Source organism: Loxodonta africana, chromosome 10 (genome assembly GCF_030014295.1).
Source record: "Loxodonta africana isolate mLoxAfr1 chromosome 10, mLoxAfr1.hap2, whole genome shotgun sequence".
Taxonomy (NCBI): Eukaryota; Metazoa; Chordata; class Mammalia; order Proboscidea; family Elephantidae; genus Loxodonta; species Loxodonta africana.
Genome location: NC_087351.1, coordinates 89,404,713 through 89,420,718, shown reverse-complemented (window position 1 = coordinate 89,420,718; position 16,006 = coordinate 89,404,713). Strand labels below are relative to the sequence as shown.

General features: G+C 48.8%; 1 long non-coding RNA gene across 1 annotated transcript; it reads right to left on the bottom strand.

Annotated features, from left to right (window-relative positions):
- Nucleotides 1–209: 209 nt before the first annotated feature.
- Nucleotides 210–13,903, bottom strand: LOC111750172 (uncharacterized). Its single transcript, XR_002785339.2, has 4 exons — nt 12,875–13,903; nt 10,436–10,598; nt 9,972–10,091; nt 210–9,577 (listed from the first exon to the last, which is right to left on the bottom strand). It is a non-coding gene; the product is annotated as an uncharacterized LOC111750172 (long non-coding RNA).
- Between the last annotated feature and the right edge of the window lie 2,103 nt (nt 13,904–16,006).

The window sequence follows — 16,006 nt, the reverse complement described above, 5'->3', positions numbered from 1 at the left end:
AACCAAGTTTACACATATTTTGGGGGAACACGATTCAATCCATGACATACTATTATCACTATTCCCCACATGGGGTGTGAAGCTCTTCACCTTTGGAGTTGGGTGGGGCTTTGCAGAAGTCACTGTAATTGGCTGCTGTGTTCAAGTACATCTGTGAGCATATGTGTATGAACACTGCTCTTTCTCCCTCCATACCTTAGGAGCTAGTAACGAAATACACAGAAGCATTATAGACATCGAAAGGAATGATTTTTCACCTAACTCAACCCATCTGTTCTACCTGCAGAGCATATCCAGAAGTAGATCCCTTCTCGCCACCTTGGCCACTACCTCCCTAGTCCCAGCCACCATCCCTTTACCTACATTCTTCCCATAGCCAGGTCTCCCTGCTCTCCCACCCTTGCCTACCTACAGAGTGATCCCATGAAAATACAGACAGATGATGTCACCCATCTGCTCAAAACTCTGCAATGGCTCCCATTTCACTTGGAGAAAACACCAATGTCCTTCCAATAGCTCTCAAGGCCAACACTGCCTGCCCCTCCACGACTCCCTTTCTAACTTCATGTTCTACTGCTCTCCGCTTGTTCTTTCCAGAACCACCTCTCTGACCACTGGTCATGTTCCCACCTTTGCATTGCAACTTCCTGTGCCTGGAATCCTCTTCTACCAAACAGCTCCATGGCTAGCTTGCTCATCTCCTTCAGGTCTTAACTTATATGTTACCTTCTTGAGAGCTTCCCTGACCATCCTATTTAAAATTGCCCCCCATCCTAGGGAAGAAGTCCTGGTGGCACAGTGGTTAAGTGCTTGGCTGCTGATTGAAAGGTTGGTGGTTCAAACCCACTAGCTGCTCCGCAGGAGAAAGATGTGGCAATCTTCTTCCATAAAGATTACAGCCTTGGATACCCTACGGGGCAGTTTTACTTTGTCCTGTAGGGTCACTGTGAGTCAGAGTCAACCCAATGGCACCCAACAACAACACCATCCAAGGGCACTGGAGCCCCTTTCCTGCTTTTGCTTTCTCCATAGCATATATTACCATCCAGTGTCCCGTTATGTCACTTGCATATTTTCTGTCCTAACGCCTCTGCGCGTGCATGCGCGCGCGCACACACACACACACACACACACTTGAATTTACGTGAGCTCCAGTATGGACAGGAATTTTTGTGTGATTTGTTTACTGCCGTTGTCCCAATTACCTGGCCCTAGCTCATTAAAAGCTTGTTACATGAATGAGTGCAACAGCACACACACATACACGGTATGAGATGATACTACAGGCATCTTCAAAAAATGAACTGGACTCAACTTGGCTTGTGTGTTGGCACAGGTATTAAAGCATTCCTCTAGCATCAATTGGTTTCCAGGCCTCTGTTTGCTTTGAGTGTGTGTGTGTGCGCGTGTAAGTCATGCATCTATAATGTGTGCAATAAAGGCCAGTGGGGATGGAAATTTGATGATTGTGGTGGTGGTAGATAATTAACTCAGTGAGACCGTACTGCCCCATCCTCCTCAAGGCCCTGCCAAGCCAGACAGGAATTGCCCAGTGGTCTGGAAAAGAACAGGGACCCAGGAAGGTGACAGGCACAGGCAGGGGTGCCTGGCTGAGGCCTGGGCTTCCCAAGAGGGAAGAGGGTCGGATTGGAAAGAATACTTCTCAGAAGAGGCATGATTCTTGCCCCAGTTCTGTCCAGGCCGATGTCATAAGGCTGACCAGTCCAGTTAATTCAAGTACTGCAGGAAAAATATTCATGTGGGGCCAAACAGTGTGGGCCATCCATGCACTGTCTGCGGAGCTCTTCCTGTTTACCTGATCCGCCCACATTCACTCCAGTGGCCTCTCATTAGAGGTTAGGGCTCCACCACTACGCAGCCTGGGGCTGAGGGTCGGCCAGGTACCTGGTGGATGAGAGAACTTGGCGAGACTGGGAGCCACAGGAGCACAATAGGGTCCCTTCCAAATGAACCAACCAAGCGATTGCCTAGGTTCAAAGGGGAGATGTTTCTCTTGAGAAGACATGGCTTTTGGTGGTGACTTTTAGTCCCCCCAAGTGACAGGGTCCCTGAGATCCACACCCAGGATGTCTACTCTCTAGTTTATGGGGAAGGTTCCTTGGGCTAGATGACTATATCCACTACAAGAAGTCCAAGATGTGAGGAGCTTTCTTCACTGCTGTACCTGGAACCCAGAACTGTTTCTGACGAATGAATGGACACTCAGAAAGAGTAGTGGTCTCCGGGCCTGAACCCACACCTGGTTGACTCCAAAACCGGTTGGCTCCAAAAATGTAGTTTATCTGTCACTCTGTTTGTATCCCTACCAAGGCCTGACACTGGGTGAATGCTCTGTGAATACTGGGCTAATTGGTCCTGCAGCCGCGGGACCAGTTAATAATGATCCCCCTGAGCCCCCCAGGAGGCCCCCTGAGCTGCACAGGCCAGCACCTTTGCTCCCGGCCAGCAGGGGGCACAAACACATTGTTTTCTAGTGGACTTCTTGCTAACTTCCCACACACATGGTTCCCTACTCTCTCCTGTTATTTGTGATGATGGGTGTGTTAGACATAAAGGGACCCTACTTCAACCAGCATGTTTAATGTCAGGAGCATTCAAATTGTGGGCTCTTCCGCAGCAGGCAGCCCTCTAGGAACACGTGGGACCAAATATTTACCAAGTGGTTGCTTCGCCAGGCACGGTACTAGGCATTCAAGGTGCTGCCTTGAGGTGTTGATGGCATCAATTTTACAAATGAGAATACTAAAGTACTATTTTTACCCCATTTACAAATGAGAATATGGAGGCTTGGTGCTAAGTAACTTGTCACCCCTACCCTGGAAGCCCCCCTTTCTGCTCCAGGGGGCAGACTTGGGCAGGGGTCCTGCCTGGCTGAGGCGGGATTGGAAAGAACACTTCTCAGAAGAGAACTGGCTCCTGCCCCAGTTTTGTCCCAGTTCTTGCCTCCTCAGGGTTTGTCACTGGTCCCCAAAGCTCTGGGCAGGCACCTTGAGGAGGCCTGCCAGCGCTGTGCTGCCCGCCTGGGGCATCCAGGGACACTCCCTGCCGGTGTCAATTCCAGCCACCTGGCACACACTGGGGAGTGTCCTGGGTGGTGGGGGGGGGGCGGGGAGGCAAAGGCCAATCCTTTGGGAGGCAGAGAAGATTCCAGAGCATATCACAGCATGGCCATCTAGCCCCCTTTCCCCCTTGGCATTTTGCATACGAGGAAACAGGCCCAGAGAGAGGAGGCCACTAGCCCAAGGCCACTTAGCTTGCAGTGACAGAGCCAGGGCTGGAACCCAGGTCTCTGGTTGCCAGTCCTCATTCAGGCTTCAGCTCTTAGTACAGGCTACAGCTCTTTGTCCTTGACTTATGACGTGTTTGAGTTACCAAGAAACGCACTTATGACCGTTTTTTTTTTTTACATCGTGTCATTAGTAATATATATACTACGTACAATGTTGCAGCGAGTCATTTGCTGATGTTATCATTGTCAGATGTTTACTCACTGACAAAGACTGGATTTATAAAGATACTGATAATAAAAGGCAATAATAATGAAAGCTAAAAAAAGAGGTATTCAGCTTACCTCAGAACTGACTTTTAGGACACAGTCTTTGGAACGGAAACCCATTGTAAATCAGGTACTACCTGTATTCTCTGGGGCTTGCAGTAGCTTCCTTCCTACCACCCAATGCCCCACCCAGCCCTGCCAAGTCCCATAGCAAACCCTACTCCTTCTTTTCAAGGCCCAGCCCCACCCCCGCTTCTGTGGAGCCTTTCCCTCCTTGATTTCCAACCTTTTGCTCCCTTTAACGCCTCAGGCACTTGCGTTCTATTCCTGTTAACTTGCCTCATCTCCCCAGAGGATAGTTTAAAGCTTTGAAACAAGCGCCACGTGTCAGCACAGTAGGATGGATAGGGCATAGGGTGCTGGACCACTAACTCAAGGAGGTCACTTGACCTTCCTGGGCCTCAGTTTCCCCTCTGGTCTACAGCCAGGCTTTTCAGATTCTGTCCATGGAGTCTGCCTCGGGGGGAGGGGTAAACAGGGGCCCGCACCTGCCCTAGATTCACCTGCAGCAGACTCACTTTCTTGCTTTCTTAAATATTTGGCTTTTGTGGAGAGAAAAAAGGACCTGAGGCTGAGAGAAATTAGAAGACCATTTTGAAGTCCTTTCTACTGTATTCTTGTTGCTTTTGTATCTCTCATCCCCCAGTAACCAAAGCCAGTTACCGTTGAGTTGATTGCGACTCATGGCAACCTCGTGTGTCAGAGTAGAACTGTGTGGCACAGGGTTTTCAATGGCTGATGTTTTGGTAGTAGGTTGCCCGGCCTTTCTTCTGAGGTGCTCAGGGTGGGCTTGTTGGAGGCCAAGCACATTAACCATTTGTACAACCCAGGGACTTCCACCCCTCAGTAGCTAGCAGGTGTATGGCCTTTTACATAGAGTGGATTCTCAACCAATGTCTGGTGAACTGAATTGTCAGTGCTGGGAAGCAGGGCCGTGCTAAACCTAGCTGGACAGGGAGGGACAAGCAGGAAGTAAACTGCCAGGGACAGGTCAGAGGGAAAGGGGGCCAGGGACAGTCTTCTAAGGTGAAAATGGCCTTGGAAAAGGGGGCTGAGGCTGCCCTGAGTCTATGGCTTCTGCTTCCCGCCTCCTCCAGGTTCCCTCCTGGCTTCCCCTGAAGTGAGCCATGGCCTCTCTCACAATCCTGCTGCGGGTGCCACAATGTCCTTGCACAAACCCTGCCCAGGCCCCTGCTGCCAGGGGCCGCCCACGTGGTTGGGCAGACATGAGTCTGGCAGACATTGGGGTGGCTGAGCTCTCCTGGCATGGGGTTTGCAAGGGCTGTGGGGCTGGCATGAAGCAAAACTCTGTGGCCCGGACAGCCCGCCAAAAGTGAGGCAAGCCGCCCAACCCTGGGGCCCCCCAAAGGCAGACCTTTCCTAGCTGCAGAACTCTGCAGGGCTTCCGTGGGGCAGTCTTGGGGTGGGGGGAAGCAGGGCTCTCTGTGCTTTAGTCAAATCGCAGGCCCCATTTTACGTCGTGTGGGTACGTTAGTTCTGCTTCCAAACCTTGGCTCCTCCTGGAGCTACAAATTGCACTCTACCCCTTCATCCTGTAGCAGGACTTCCATGCCTCAGGGTAATCAGGGACCACCCCGATTGTGCAAGTGTGGCCACCCACAATTAGAAAAGCCTGTTCAGTGCAGTGTTGAACTCTGACCAGGGTAAGAAAAGGAACTAGAAGTAAAAAAGGAGAATTATTGTTACAGCCCCAAGAGCTTCCATTGGAGAAGCTTCAGAACATAACATATAAATTTCATTGTCATCGTCATTTTCATTGTCATTCCAGCGCCCCACCTCTGAACTGCTCTAAGCTTTATTACTTATTACCATCTGCCTCTGCCTCGTTCTTTGGGCCATTTGTCACAGTCATTCATGCATTCACCTTAGAATGTCTCAGGAGGAAAGTCTTTAATCTTTGTTAAGAACTTACTATATGCCAGGCACTGTGTTAGGTACTTTACACACATTATTTTATTTAGTCATCACAGCGACCCTGTGAAGTTGATCTGTTGGGATGCTTTTGGCTACAAGTAACAGCAACCTCAGCTTTACTGGGTTAAGCCAAGGATTCCTCACTGAAGAATGAAAGGATCGCTTGTTTCAGGAACTAGTGCAGAGGGAGCTGGCTCCAGGACAAGGTAACTGATTTGCTCAACTGTGCCACCAGGACCCAGGTTCTTTCCACATTTCCGCTCTATCATCATTAGCATGTTGGCCTGGTTCTCAAAGTAGCTCCCTTCATCACAGCAAGACAGCTTCTGTGGTCCCAACAATTGCTCAAGACATAACATCCAGCTACAGAAGGACAATTGTTTCTCTCATGTTTTAGGAGCAAGGAAATATTGCCTAGAACTCCTCCTCCCCCAGCAGACCCCTCTCTACATCTCATTTACTGGAACTGGGTTACAGACCCATCCTAAAATAAATTGCTGGCAAGGGAATTGGGATACAAAGTTTAGTTTAGACTATTCAGGACCCCCACCCCCACTCCAAGTCACATGATAGAGGGGGTCATTGCTGTTAGGTAGGACTGAGTTGGTTCCAACTCAAAGCAACCCTATGTATAACAGAATGAAATGTTGCCTGGTCCTGTGCCATCCTCACAGTTGTTGTTTGAGCCCATTGTTGCAGCCACTGTATCAATCCATCTCGTTGAGGGTCTTCCTCTTTTTCAGTGACCCTCTACTTTACCAAGCCTGATGTCCTTCTTCAGGGATAGATCCCTCCTGATAACATGTCCAAAGTAAGTGAGACAAAGTCTTGCCATCCTCACTCCTAAGCAGCATTCTGGCTGTAATTCTTCCGAGACAGACTTGTTCATTCTTCTGGCAGCCCACGGTATATTCAATATTCTTTGTCAACACCATAATTCAAAGGCCTCAATTCTCCTTCGGTCTTCCTTATTCCTTGTCCAACTTTCCCATGTAAGTGAGGCAACTGAAAAACAGTATGGCTTGGGTCAGGTACACCTTAGTCCTCAGAGTGACATCTTTGATTTTTAATAAAAGAGGTCTTTTGCAGCAGATTTACCCAATGCAATATGTCTTTTGATTTCTTGACTATTGGTTCCATGGGTATTGATTGTGGATCCAAGAAAAATGAAATCCTTGACAACTTGAATATTTTCTGTTTATCATAATGTTGTTTATTGGTCCAGTCATGAGGATTTTTGGTTTCTTTATGTTGAGGTGTGGTCTTTGATATTCATCAGTAAGTGCTTCAAGCCCTCTTCACTTTCAGCAAGAAAGGTTGTGTCATCTTATAACACAGGTTGTTAAGGAGTCTTTGTCCAATCCTGATGCCACATTCTTCTCCATATAGGCCAGCTTCTTGGATTATTTGCTCAGCATACAGATTGAATAGGTATGGTGAAAGGATATAACCCCGATACACACCTTTTCTGATTTTAAACCACTCAGTATCCCCTTGTTCTGTTTGAACAACTGCCTCTTGATCTACATACAGGTTCCACATAGGCACAATTACGGGTTCTGGAATTCCCATTCTTTGCAATGTTATCCATAATTTGTTATAATCCACACAGTCGAATGCCTCTGCATAGCCATTAAAACACAGGAAAACATCTTCCTGGTATTCTCTGCTTTTAGCCAAGATCCATCTGACATCAGCAGTGATATCCCTCATTCCATGTCCTCTTCTGAATTGGGCTTGAATTTCTGGCAGTTCCCTATCGATGTACTGCTGCAACAATTGTTTAATTATCTTCAGCAAAACTTTACTTGTGTGTGATATAAATGGTATCATTTGATAATTTCCACATTCTGCTGGAGTCAGGCAACCCTGAGTTCAAATTGTGCTTCCCACATGCTATATGTGGCCTAAGGCAAGTTACTTAACCCCTCTGAGCTCCAATTTCCTTATTTTTAAAAAGAAGAGAATAGCTGAACCCACCTCATTAGCTGAGGATTAGAAGAGATAATGCATTAAAACATTTAGCACAATACCTGACACATAAGAGGTGCCTGACATTGTTGCTACAACCATTTCAAAGTCTGGGGTATAAATCGTCTTCCCAGCCTCCTGTAGGGGAGATGCTTTCTGGGGTCAGTGTATCCCCAGGGTAGAAACGAAAAAGACTTACTGCTGGAACCATGACAGTGTTAACTGGGAAGTAGTCTTCAAACTCATGGAGGGTGGAAAGCCAGGGTCTGTGTCCCCTCATTTCCAGCACTGTAGGCCCCTGCTGCTACCTCCTCTCCTGAGGTTGCAGTCCTCACACGTATAGGGGACTGACCCAGGAGCAAGCAGCCCTCTCATGGGACAGTGGACAGGGCAGCTCTGCCCTGTCCCAGGTGGCCTCTCTACCGAGCTATTTCTGCCTCTTTTCCCAGCCTGAACAGAGGGTATTTCCAGGAAACACCAACTACCTTGGCTTTGGGAGCCGCCCCTATCAGTGAGGTGTCCTGTGAGTTCCCATCTACCCTTGGCCTCATGCACACCTCCCCAGATGGCTCTCTGTTTTTGTGTGCAGATATTTGTGATATATGCGTGCCTGCAGCTTTGTCTGGGTTCTAGGCCCAAGTAGATCTGTGCTGGCAAGCGCTAGGGGTGGCACCACCCTTGGCAGCAACAGCCCAAGGACACTTTCTGTGCCTTGCGGTCCATGCCTGGGCAGGGCCCCTGCCTAGTGGGTGAGTATTGACTCCCTGCACTCCATCTAAGTCTTGGGGGGTCCTTCACACAGAAATTATAAGTGCTGCTAACTGGAGAATGAAGTTTGTGCCCTGGCCCCCCGTTTCTCAGCATATCTCCTGGAGACAGGAGTCCTCCAGCTACCAGACTGACATCATGGCAGCTGCGATAATAAAAGGCTGGAAGAGGCCAAGAACAGGCGGGCCCGCTAAACCACACCTTTGTTTCAGCAATTTTGGATGCTCAAAGATCTTTCCGGCACCGTCTGCCCTTTTGCTTGGCTGGACGCTTGCACAAGACCTGGCTGCTCCCAGCTCAGTCTCTCTGAAAAACATGTTCAGCCCCCTCCCGAAAAACTCAAAACACAGACACTCCTTATGCATTTTCCTGGAAACATTCTATAGCTCCAGCCTGGGAAAGCTTCCAAAAGTTTCCTGATCCAAAGATAATAATAATAAAAAAAAAGAGGTGGCGGGGGGAGAGAAACTTGGGCAAATGTTCCTGTTGATTAATGTTTAAGGGAACAGACTTGGATTGTAGGGAAAGGAAAAAGGAAGGGCTTTCCAGGTCAATTTAAACATTTGTGCTGTTTTCTTTAAAGGCAATTTCAAAATAGCTGGCCTCCCCAAAGCGATTTCTTGGAATCTACCCAGAGGGCAAAAGCTTACCCTTCCTTCCCCCATCTGGAAAGTTTTCACACCAGAGGCCCTGCTCATTCCTGAGCTCTGGCTTTAGAAAGAAAGAAGGACTTTCCCAACCTTCCAAGACTCTCTGCCCTCCCTCACCCGGTTGACCTATCAGGAGTTATGTTTACTCCACTCCAGAAGCAGCTGAATTCCAGCTGTGGAGCTATTATGTAACATTTAGGAACCCTCTGGCTTGAAAGGTCAAGGAGGAAAGTATACTAATGACACCTAACTGGCTAAAATCTGCAAACGGGGAAGCACAGGGAAAAAAATTCTTGACTCAGGGTTCCTTACCAATTCAGCGGTGCAGAACGGCAGGTTATTAGCTGATAAGAAATGTTTTTTAGTGGGCTTACAGAGAAAAATGCTGACTGACCTAACCCCCCAAAGTGAAACGCAAGAAATGAAATTCAAACATATTTGTCAAGATTCAAAGCTACTTTCACTTACTCATGGGCGCTCACTGTTTTTGATGAAACCACAGCATCTTGCTTAAAACAAGCCTCTGGAACAGCAGAGTAAATAGAACCTTAATTTGGGAATTTGCCCACTGATTCTTGACTTCTGTGGGCAGGTTGTAACACCAGGTTAGAGGCAGAGAAGCTGGGGTGGCAGTCTCCTACGAGGTCCCCTGAGCTTCCAAAGATGCTGTCTTTGCCTGAGGATTCAAGCAGAGAGGGGAAATCTCAGAGCCCGAAGAGGATCCTTTAAATACACGGAAGGTGGCCAGACAGGACTAAAACAGCGCTGAGCAAATGGCTTTTTAGGCAGCTGAAGCCCTCAGTAGCTCTCTGAACAACTGCCACCAAGCTCTCCTGGTTGCCGGGAGTGCTGCAGCATCAACGGGCCTTTCCCCCTCAGTCTCTGGGGCTGCCGTATGTCTCCTGGGACTCATTGGGGCCCTCACCATATGTCTCCTGGGACTCGTTGGGGCCCTCAGGTTAATGGCAGTCCACCTCCCTACCTTGTTCTAGAATGACTGGCAGCGGCTACTCAGCAACAAGCTGTCTTGCCCAAACCCATTCAATTTCCTGACTCTTGAGATTCCGTACCTTTCCAGTAGCATTGCTGGACACCCAGGCAGCAACAATTAACCACCATGGGTATACTCTGTGACTGAGAGAATTAGTATCCAGAGTAAGGAACTTCATGAGGTCCTCCGTTTATTCCTGCTGATAAAAACGGATACAGAAAATTAGTAAGAGAGATGGTGGGCTATGTCCCAGGGGCCACCCAGCTGTTGTGCAAGCTTCCTTCTTCCTCACTTCTTTCTGTCCTGCTGTCCCACTTTAAGCATCTAAACACTCCCTACCACCCACCTTTTAACACCCCCAGGACCACCGCTGCTCCTGTCACCACCCCCTACTGGCCTAACTACTTTTCATCCAGGGATTTCCTGAGTACAGCCTACCTGATTGCCAGGGACAGCCCCCCCAAACACACCCCAGCAAGAGAGCTCCTTCCCCCTACCCCAGCAGTACCCCCTTGTGGCTTTGAGACCCCAGAAGGAAAGTACCAGGAAACCCCAAAACAGTCTCCTCCCTGAAAACAATGGCTTCCAGGGTCTGCTCCAGACACACTCACAGCACCCGAAATAGCCTCATTGTCCTCTTGTGCAACATCCAGGAATTTGGTGAAACTCATCATTTTTCAGGTTACCGATAATGCAAGCTTGGAAACTGAAACAGGAAGGAACACAGGCTGAAAAAGCTTTTATCCAGCCCACAGCATTTCTCTCTCCAGATGCAAGATAGTTTTTTTTTTTTTTTTTCTTTCCAGCAGCCCTTTTGTGGGGTTAAAATTAGCTGGCAGCATTCTAGTCACATGCTAGACAACAAAACAAAAGGGAGTAGTTCCCCTGCCACTCCTAAACGGGTCCAGGACAGACCTTCTTAATCCATGTTCTGGGAAGCTGGCTCTTCAGGCCTTGGTATAAAGGGGCCATACCATGAACTTCCCTCTCTTATCCGTTCCTGCTATCACCATGCAGAAAGCAGACAATGTCAAGGCTGTTTGGCATCTCAAGGCTGGCCTCAATCTCAGAGGGCACTCAAGGGCCACAAATGGCTTCTGCAAATCTTCCCACCCTAATTTGGGAGAGGAAGGCTGAGGGGGAAAAAAACCCCAAAAAACAAAAACTTTGGAAGTCGGCAAACACTATCAAGGACACGGAGAGGGAGGAAGGGTAGCACCTGAAACGTGAACTTGGGCATCAGCTTCTGAGGAAGCTGGCTGGTCTTGGCATAGTTAAAACGCCAAAAGACTGCATCGGAGCTGTTTGTGGCAATAACTTAGGAAAGATTCATTATCTCTGGACTCAGGAGAAGGGCTCCTCATGACTGGCTTTGTTCTTCCAGCTTTGAATTGCCACCAGAAACCCTGGATTGAAAATAAGCCTCTGATTCACACACATAGGCAGGAAACATCCCTTGTGCTCAGTACAGAAACATGTCCGTCAACCTGAGAGAGGAATCACCACCACAAAATATGCTTTTGGCTTGCCAAAGCTTAGCGGTTTCCAGAGCCAAGAACCCAGCTGCTGGGTTGTCTGGGGAAGGTGAGACGGTGGGCCTGGGTGGGAGGGAGGCTTTCTGAATCACCTGATGTCTGCCTCCAACCCCTGTTTAATTCCAAGCTGAAACTCACCCCTCAAAATGTCTCCAAGGCCAACTGCTCCTAAAAATTGCATTGTAACACTAAGCCTCCCAGCTCTGCGCCTGATGGCAAGGTGAAGCAGATGGTTTTTATTGATTAATTTATTTATTTGGAAGGGGCGACTTTGGAATCAGGAAATTCCAGCGAGACAAACAGAGTGCGTAGCCTAGCCAGAATTGCCGTGACAATCATAAGCAGACAACCAGTGAGAGGCTGATGAAAAGAAATTGCAGCTAAGCCCCAGGAATTTGGGGGCATTTCAGCCTTTCTGTAGACCCTGCCTCCATGTCGGCCACACAATTATGGAGAAATATCTCGTTTGGCTCAACATTCTATGGTATTCGAGGGTTTGTGTGAGCTACGTAAGACCCACTTTGCCAAAAAAAAAAAAAAAAAACCTCATTGTCAAGGGGTCAATGCGATTCCCACTCATAAACCTAGTGCCCTCCAGTCGGTTCCATAAAAAATAAAAATTATTATTATTATTTTTTATAGCAACCCTATATATAGGACAGAGTAGAACTGCCCCAGAGGGGCTTCCAAGGCTGTAATCTTTACAGAAACAGACTGCCACATCTTTTACGCTCAGAGCAGCTGGTGGGTTCGAACCACTGACCTTCAGGTTAGCAGCAGAGTGCCTAACCACAGCACCACCCGGGCTCCTGACTTTTGTCAAAAGGGCTTCACAAATCCAACCAAAAGGGCCTCTACTTGCATAGCACCCTGAAGTCTTCATTATGCAAACAGACCCAAACAGAAACCCCCACTGCCTTAATGCTCAGCACATAAAGTCCTCTTTAATAAACATACACCATTCTTCAGTGGAACTGCCTCGAGGTGTTAAAAGTACATAAAGGTCAGTAAGCTGAAGCCCTAGATAAACAGTGTGCCGAAATACATTTAGCGGAAAATATTGAAAGCCGCAGGAAAAATACATTCCTTTCCTGGGATGTTAAGGAAGGTTTAAGTTCAGGAAACCTTCAGGAAATGATAGCGAGTTGGGTTGAGAGAGAATACTGCTCACCTTTATTATCCCCAGTGCAAATAAATCACTAAATCTCTGGCTTCCATAGGCTTTGGCCAGAGTGGAGTATTTCATTTTTCCCCATTAAACAGGCCACCCATAGAGTTGGCACCACACACCTGAAAATATACCGGATCTGAACGTGCTATTTTGTTTCTGTACATTGAATCAGACTGTGTTTTAAATACAGTGTGTGCAAAACCGGGCGTGTGCCCTCCATCCAGACTGCTACACCCTCGCACATAGCCACCCGAAATCGCAGCGTAAATGACAGACCTGTTTCACCTTGAATCACGCGGTGTCTTGTGTCTGACAGGAACATGCCCTCTTTCACTGTTGCCTGAGGTGGTGTCATGCTCACGCTAAAGCCCAGGGTTCTAAGGGACCTGGTTTCCTGTACTGCCATAAGCTGACTTCAGAAAGAACTCGAGTCCCTGCCTTCTCAGGGTCGGGAGACAGAACAAGAAGGGGACAGGCAAACGCTCTCCCTAAGATGGACGCTGCATGATGTAAGTGGCTGGCTAAAATATCTGGCATCCTTGCAGTTTTAAGCTGCCAGCTAAATATTATTAAAAAGATAAAATACGCTCAAACTGTGCAGAACGTGTGTGTTTGTGTGTGGGGGGGGGGGCGGGAACTGTGTTTACATCCGGGTTCTGATGACTCAAAGCCTTACACTTGGGCCTGCTGAAAATCTCTATGAAAAACACAGCTTTGTGAACCAAACCTCCTCCCAGGAGCCGGCTGGAGGCCTGGGGGCTGGGGAGGGGGGTATGACAACCGACCTAAGAACCGGGTTTAGGCCCTCAGGCCAAGGAAGTGCTTAAGCGATTCACCTTCCGCGGGGCTGCCTCCTCTCGCTTCGGGACCGGAGCGGGGAGGGTTAACCTTTTTCCAGAACATTTATTTCACCATCTCACTGACTAGAGGGAGGAGGGGGGGAGAGCGAGAGCCTGCCGCGCTGAGAGGCTGCGGATCACAAGGCCATTCTGATAGCCTCCTGTCCCCATGGCAACTGCAACGGCATTTATCAGTTCCTTCTGCGCACAGGCACAGCAAATCTGCATTGCACATGGCAGGCTTCCAGCATTTCAAATGAAAGAGCACTTTGAATGGCTGCCAAGTTTGGAAGGAGCAGAACTGTCAGGGCTGCTTAAAGCTGGCAGTTTATACTGGGGAGGCTTTGGCTTCCCAGAAGCCTCTGGGCCTGGCGAGCTGCCAAGTACTTAGCGGAAGCTAAAAAGTAACTCGCTCGCCTCCCTCCCCTACCCCTGCTCAAGCTCCCCCTCCACACCATTCACCGCAGTGCTCTCAAAATTTTCCACATGTCCTGTGTCACCAGTGCAGACTGTACAATGAAAACCAGAACGACGGCTGCCCACGACCGGGCTTTTATTAATAATCGGGGGGGAAGGGCCGAGGCAGGTTTGGATCAGACACTGACAGCCGGGGCTTAGGGTCTCCGCCGTATCTGCCCTAACCACTGGGCGTGAACGTGTGTGTATGCCTTTCAGCCTTAGAAATGCATTAATAAAAATAGAAGCAGCTCCAGAACTGTAGACACCCTGATTACTGGGGGGGGGGGGGGGGGGGGAGGGACGACAGGGGACGGAGGGTGGGTTTCGGTTGGATAGTTCGCAGCTTCATTTAAGCTGGGGAATGGAGTCCAAGCAGACAGCGTTGTTCAGACTGAGCCTTTCCAAGAGCTGTGGGGATGAGGGTTGTTACTGAAGCTGAGCCTCTTTCTGCAGCTTTCCTTGAATCCTTCGGGTGTCGAGGTGAAAGCTCGGATAGGGAGAGATGATATTCAATGGAAAGTTTAAAATATAACTTCTGACCATCACACAGCCCAGAGCACAAGGGGTTCTACTGGCAAAAAGTGGAAATTGGCATAGTGCTCCCCGTGCTGATTAAAAAAAAAAAAACTACAGTGAGATCAAGGGCCCAGGCTTTATTTTCCAGCACAAATAGAAGGAAAATTGTCTGCCGCTTAGGCGGTTGGATAGAGTTCAGGAAAACTATGTCTGGCATTAATTCCAAAGTGGAGGTTTTGGTTCAAGTGAGGCCCATTAATTTCAGTAAACTGTTTTCACTAGTCCAGACCCTGCTGTGCAAGGACTATTTATTACCTTTTGCTAACCTGATGTCCGCAGAGTTGTAAGCAAAGGGGAGAAAAAAAACCCAAGGTGGAGATATCTATATCTTGGATCAAATGGGTTTTGCGCCTTCCCTTTGGGGGCCGTGTTTTATGGGGGAGATTTCTATCCCTGGTTTTTCTTTACCAGCCCCCGTTTAAAACAAAACAAAAATTCCATCTTGCACTGAATTAGAGAAAAAAAAAAATCCTGATGGAGAAGAATCTCTCTTCCTTCAGAAGGGCACCTCCCTGCCACAGGGATGTTTTGTGTGCCTGTCCAGGCCGCAGGTCCAGCCCAAAGTCCTGACATGATTCACCCTGACGATGAGTCTAAAATACACCAAGACAGTCAATTTTGGCATTTCTTTTCTCTTAGGAATTTTACTAGCTGCCTTAGAAAAGCACATAAATTGCTTCCTGCTCCCTCTCTTTTTTCCATGCCTCTTCTCTGAATCCGCACCCCCCCCAGTCCATCTTAATGTCATTCCAAAGAGAAGGATGAAAAGGGGGTGTTTGTCAGGCGGTCCGGTTTGTGGCTTTCCAGCCCCCCCAACACACACGCGCGCGCGCGCGCGCGCACACACACACACACACAGAGCTGAGGACGTTAATCAGAATTAAAAGCCAGTCAGTACCATTAAAGCATCAAACGTGAAGACTTAGAGTAGGAGGGGGAATTAGAGGAGTAGGGGTATGGAGATTGGGGTGGAGGGAGTGGGAATGGAATTCAGTCCCTTTGGCTGATTTACCAAAATAAAGACGGGGAAAGGTAGCGCCCATTGGGTCTGCTTGTCAAATGTCAAAATTATTGGTCTTCCCTTTTTTTCACTTGCCCCCGCTTCAACACAGTCAAGTTCTGTGCGGTTCCCAAGTGTGATTAATCTCTGGCAGAGGCCAAAAACAGGAGTAGGTTTTTTGGCTCCCCGTTCTAATAAACAATCTGTTCTTGGGAAGAGTAGGTGAAGGGGGTGGAGGTGCGGGTGGGAGTAACCTGCGGGCGTGGGGGGGGGGTAGGGGCAAGGAAAGGAGGAGAGGAGGGGGCGGCACCGCGGTCAACCCCGCTAACCCTGGCAGAGGCCCGCCCCCCCGGAAAATGCAAGTGCCCCTCCTTCTGGGCGCGTGGTTTTGGGGTGGGTCAAGTTTCCTGCCCTTAAGAATGTGAGCAGACAGTGGCTCCATTCTTGTAGCCAGGTCACAGTGGTCCAGGGGACGTCGTGGGGCGGGGAGGGGGGGAGCACCGAGGGATCGGGGAGGGGCAGGAGAGAGGACCC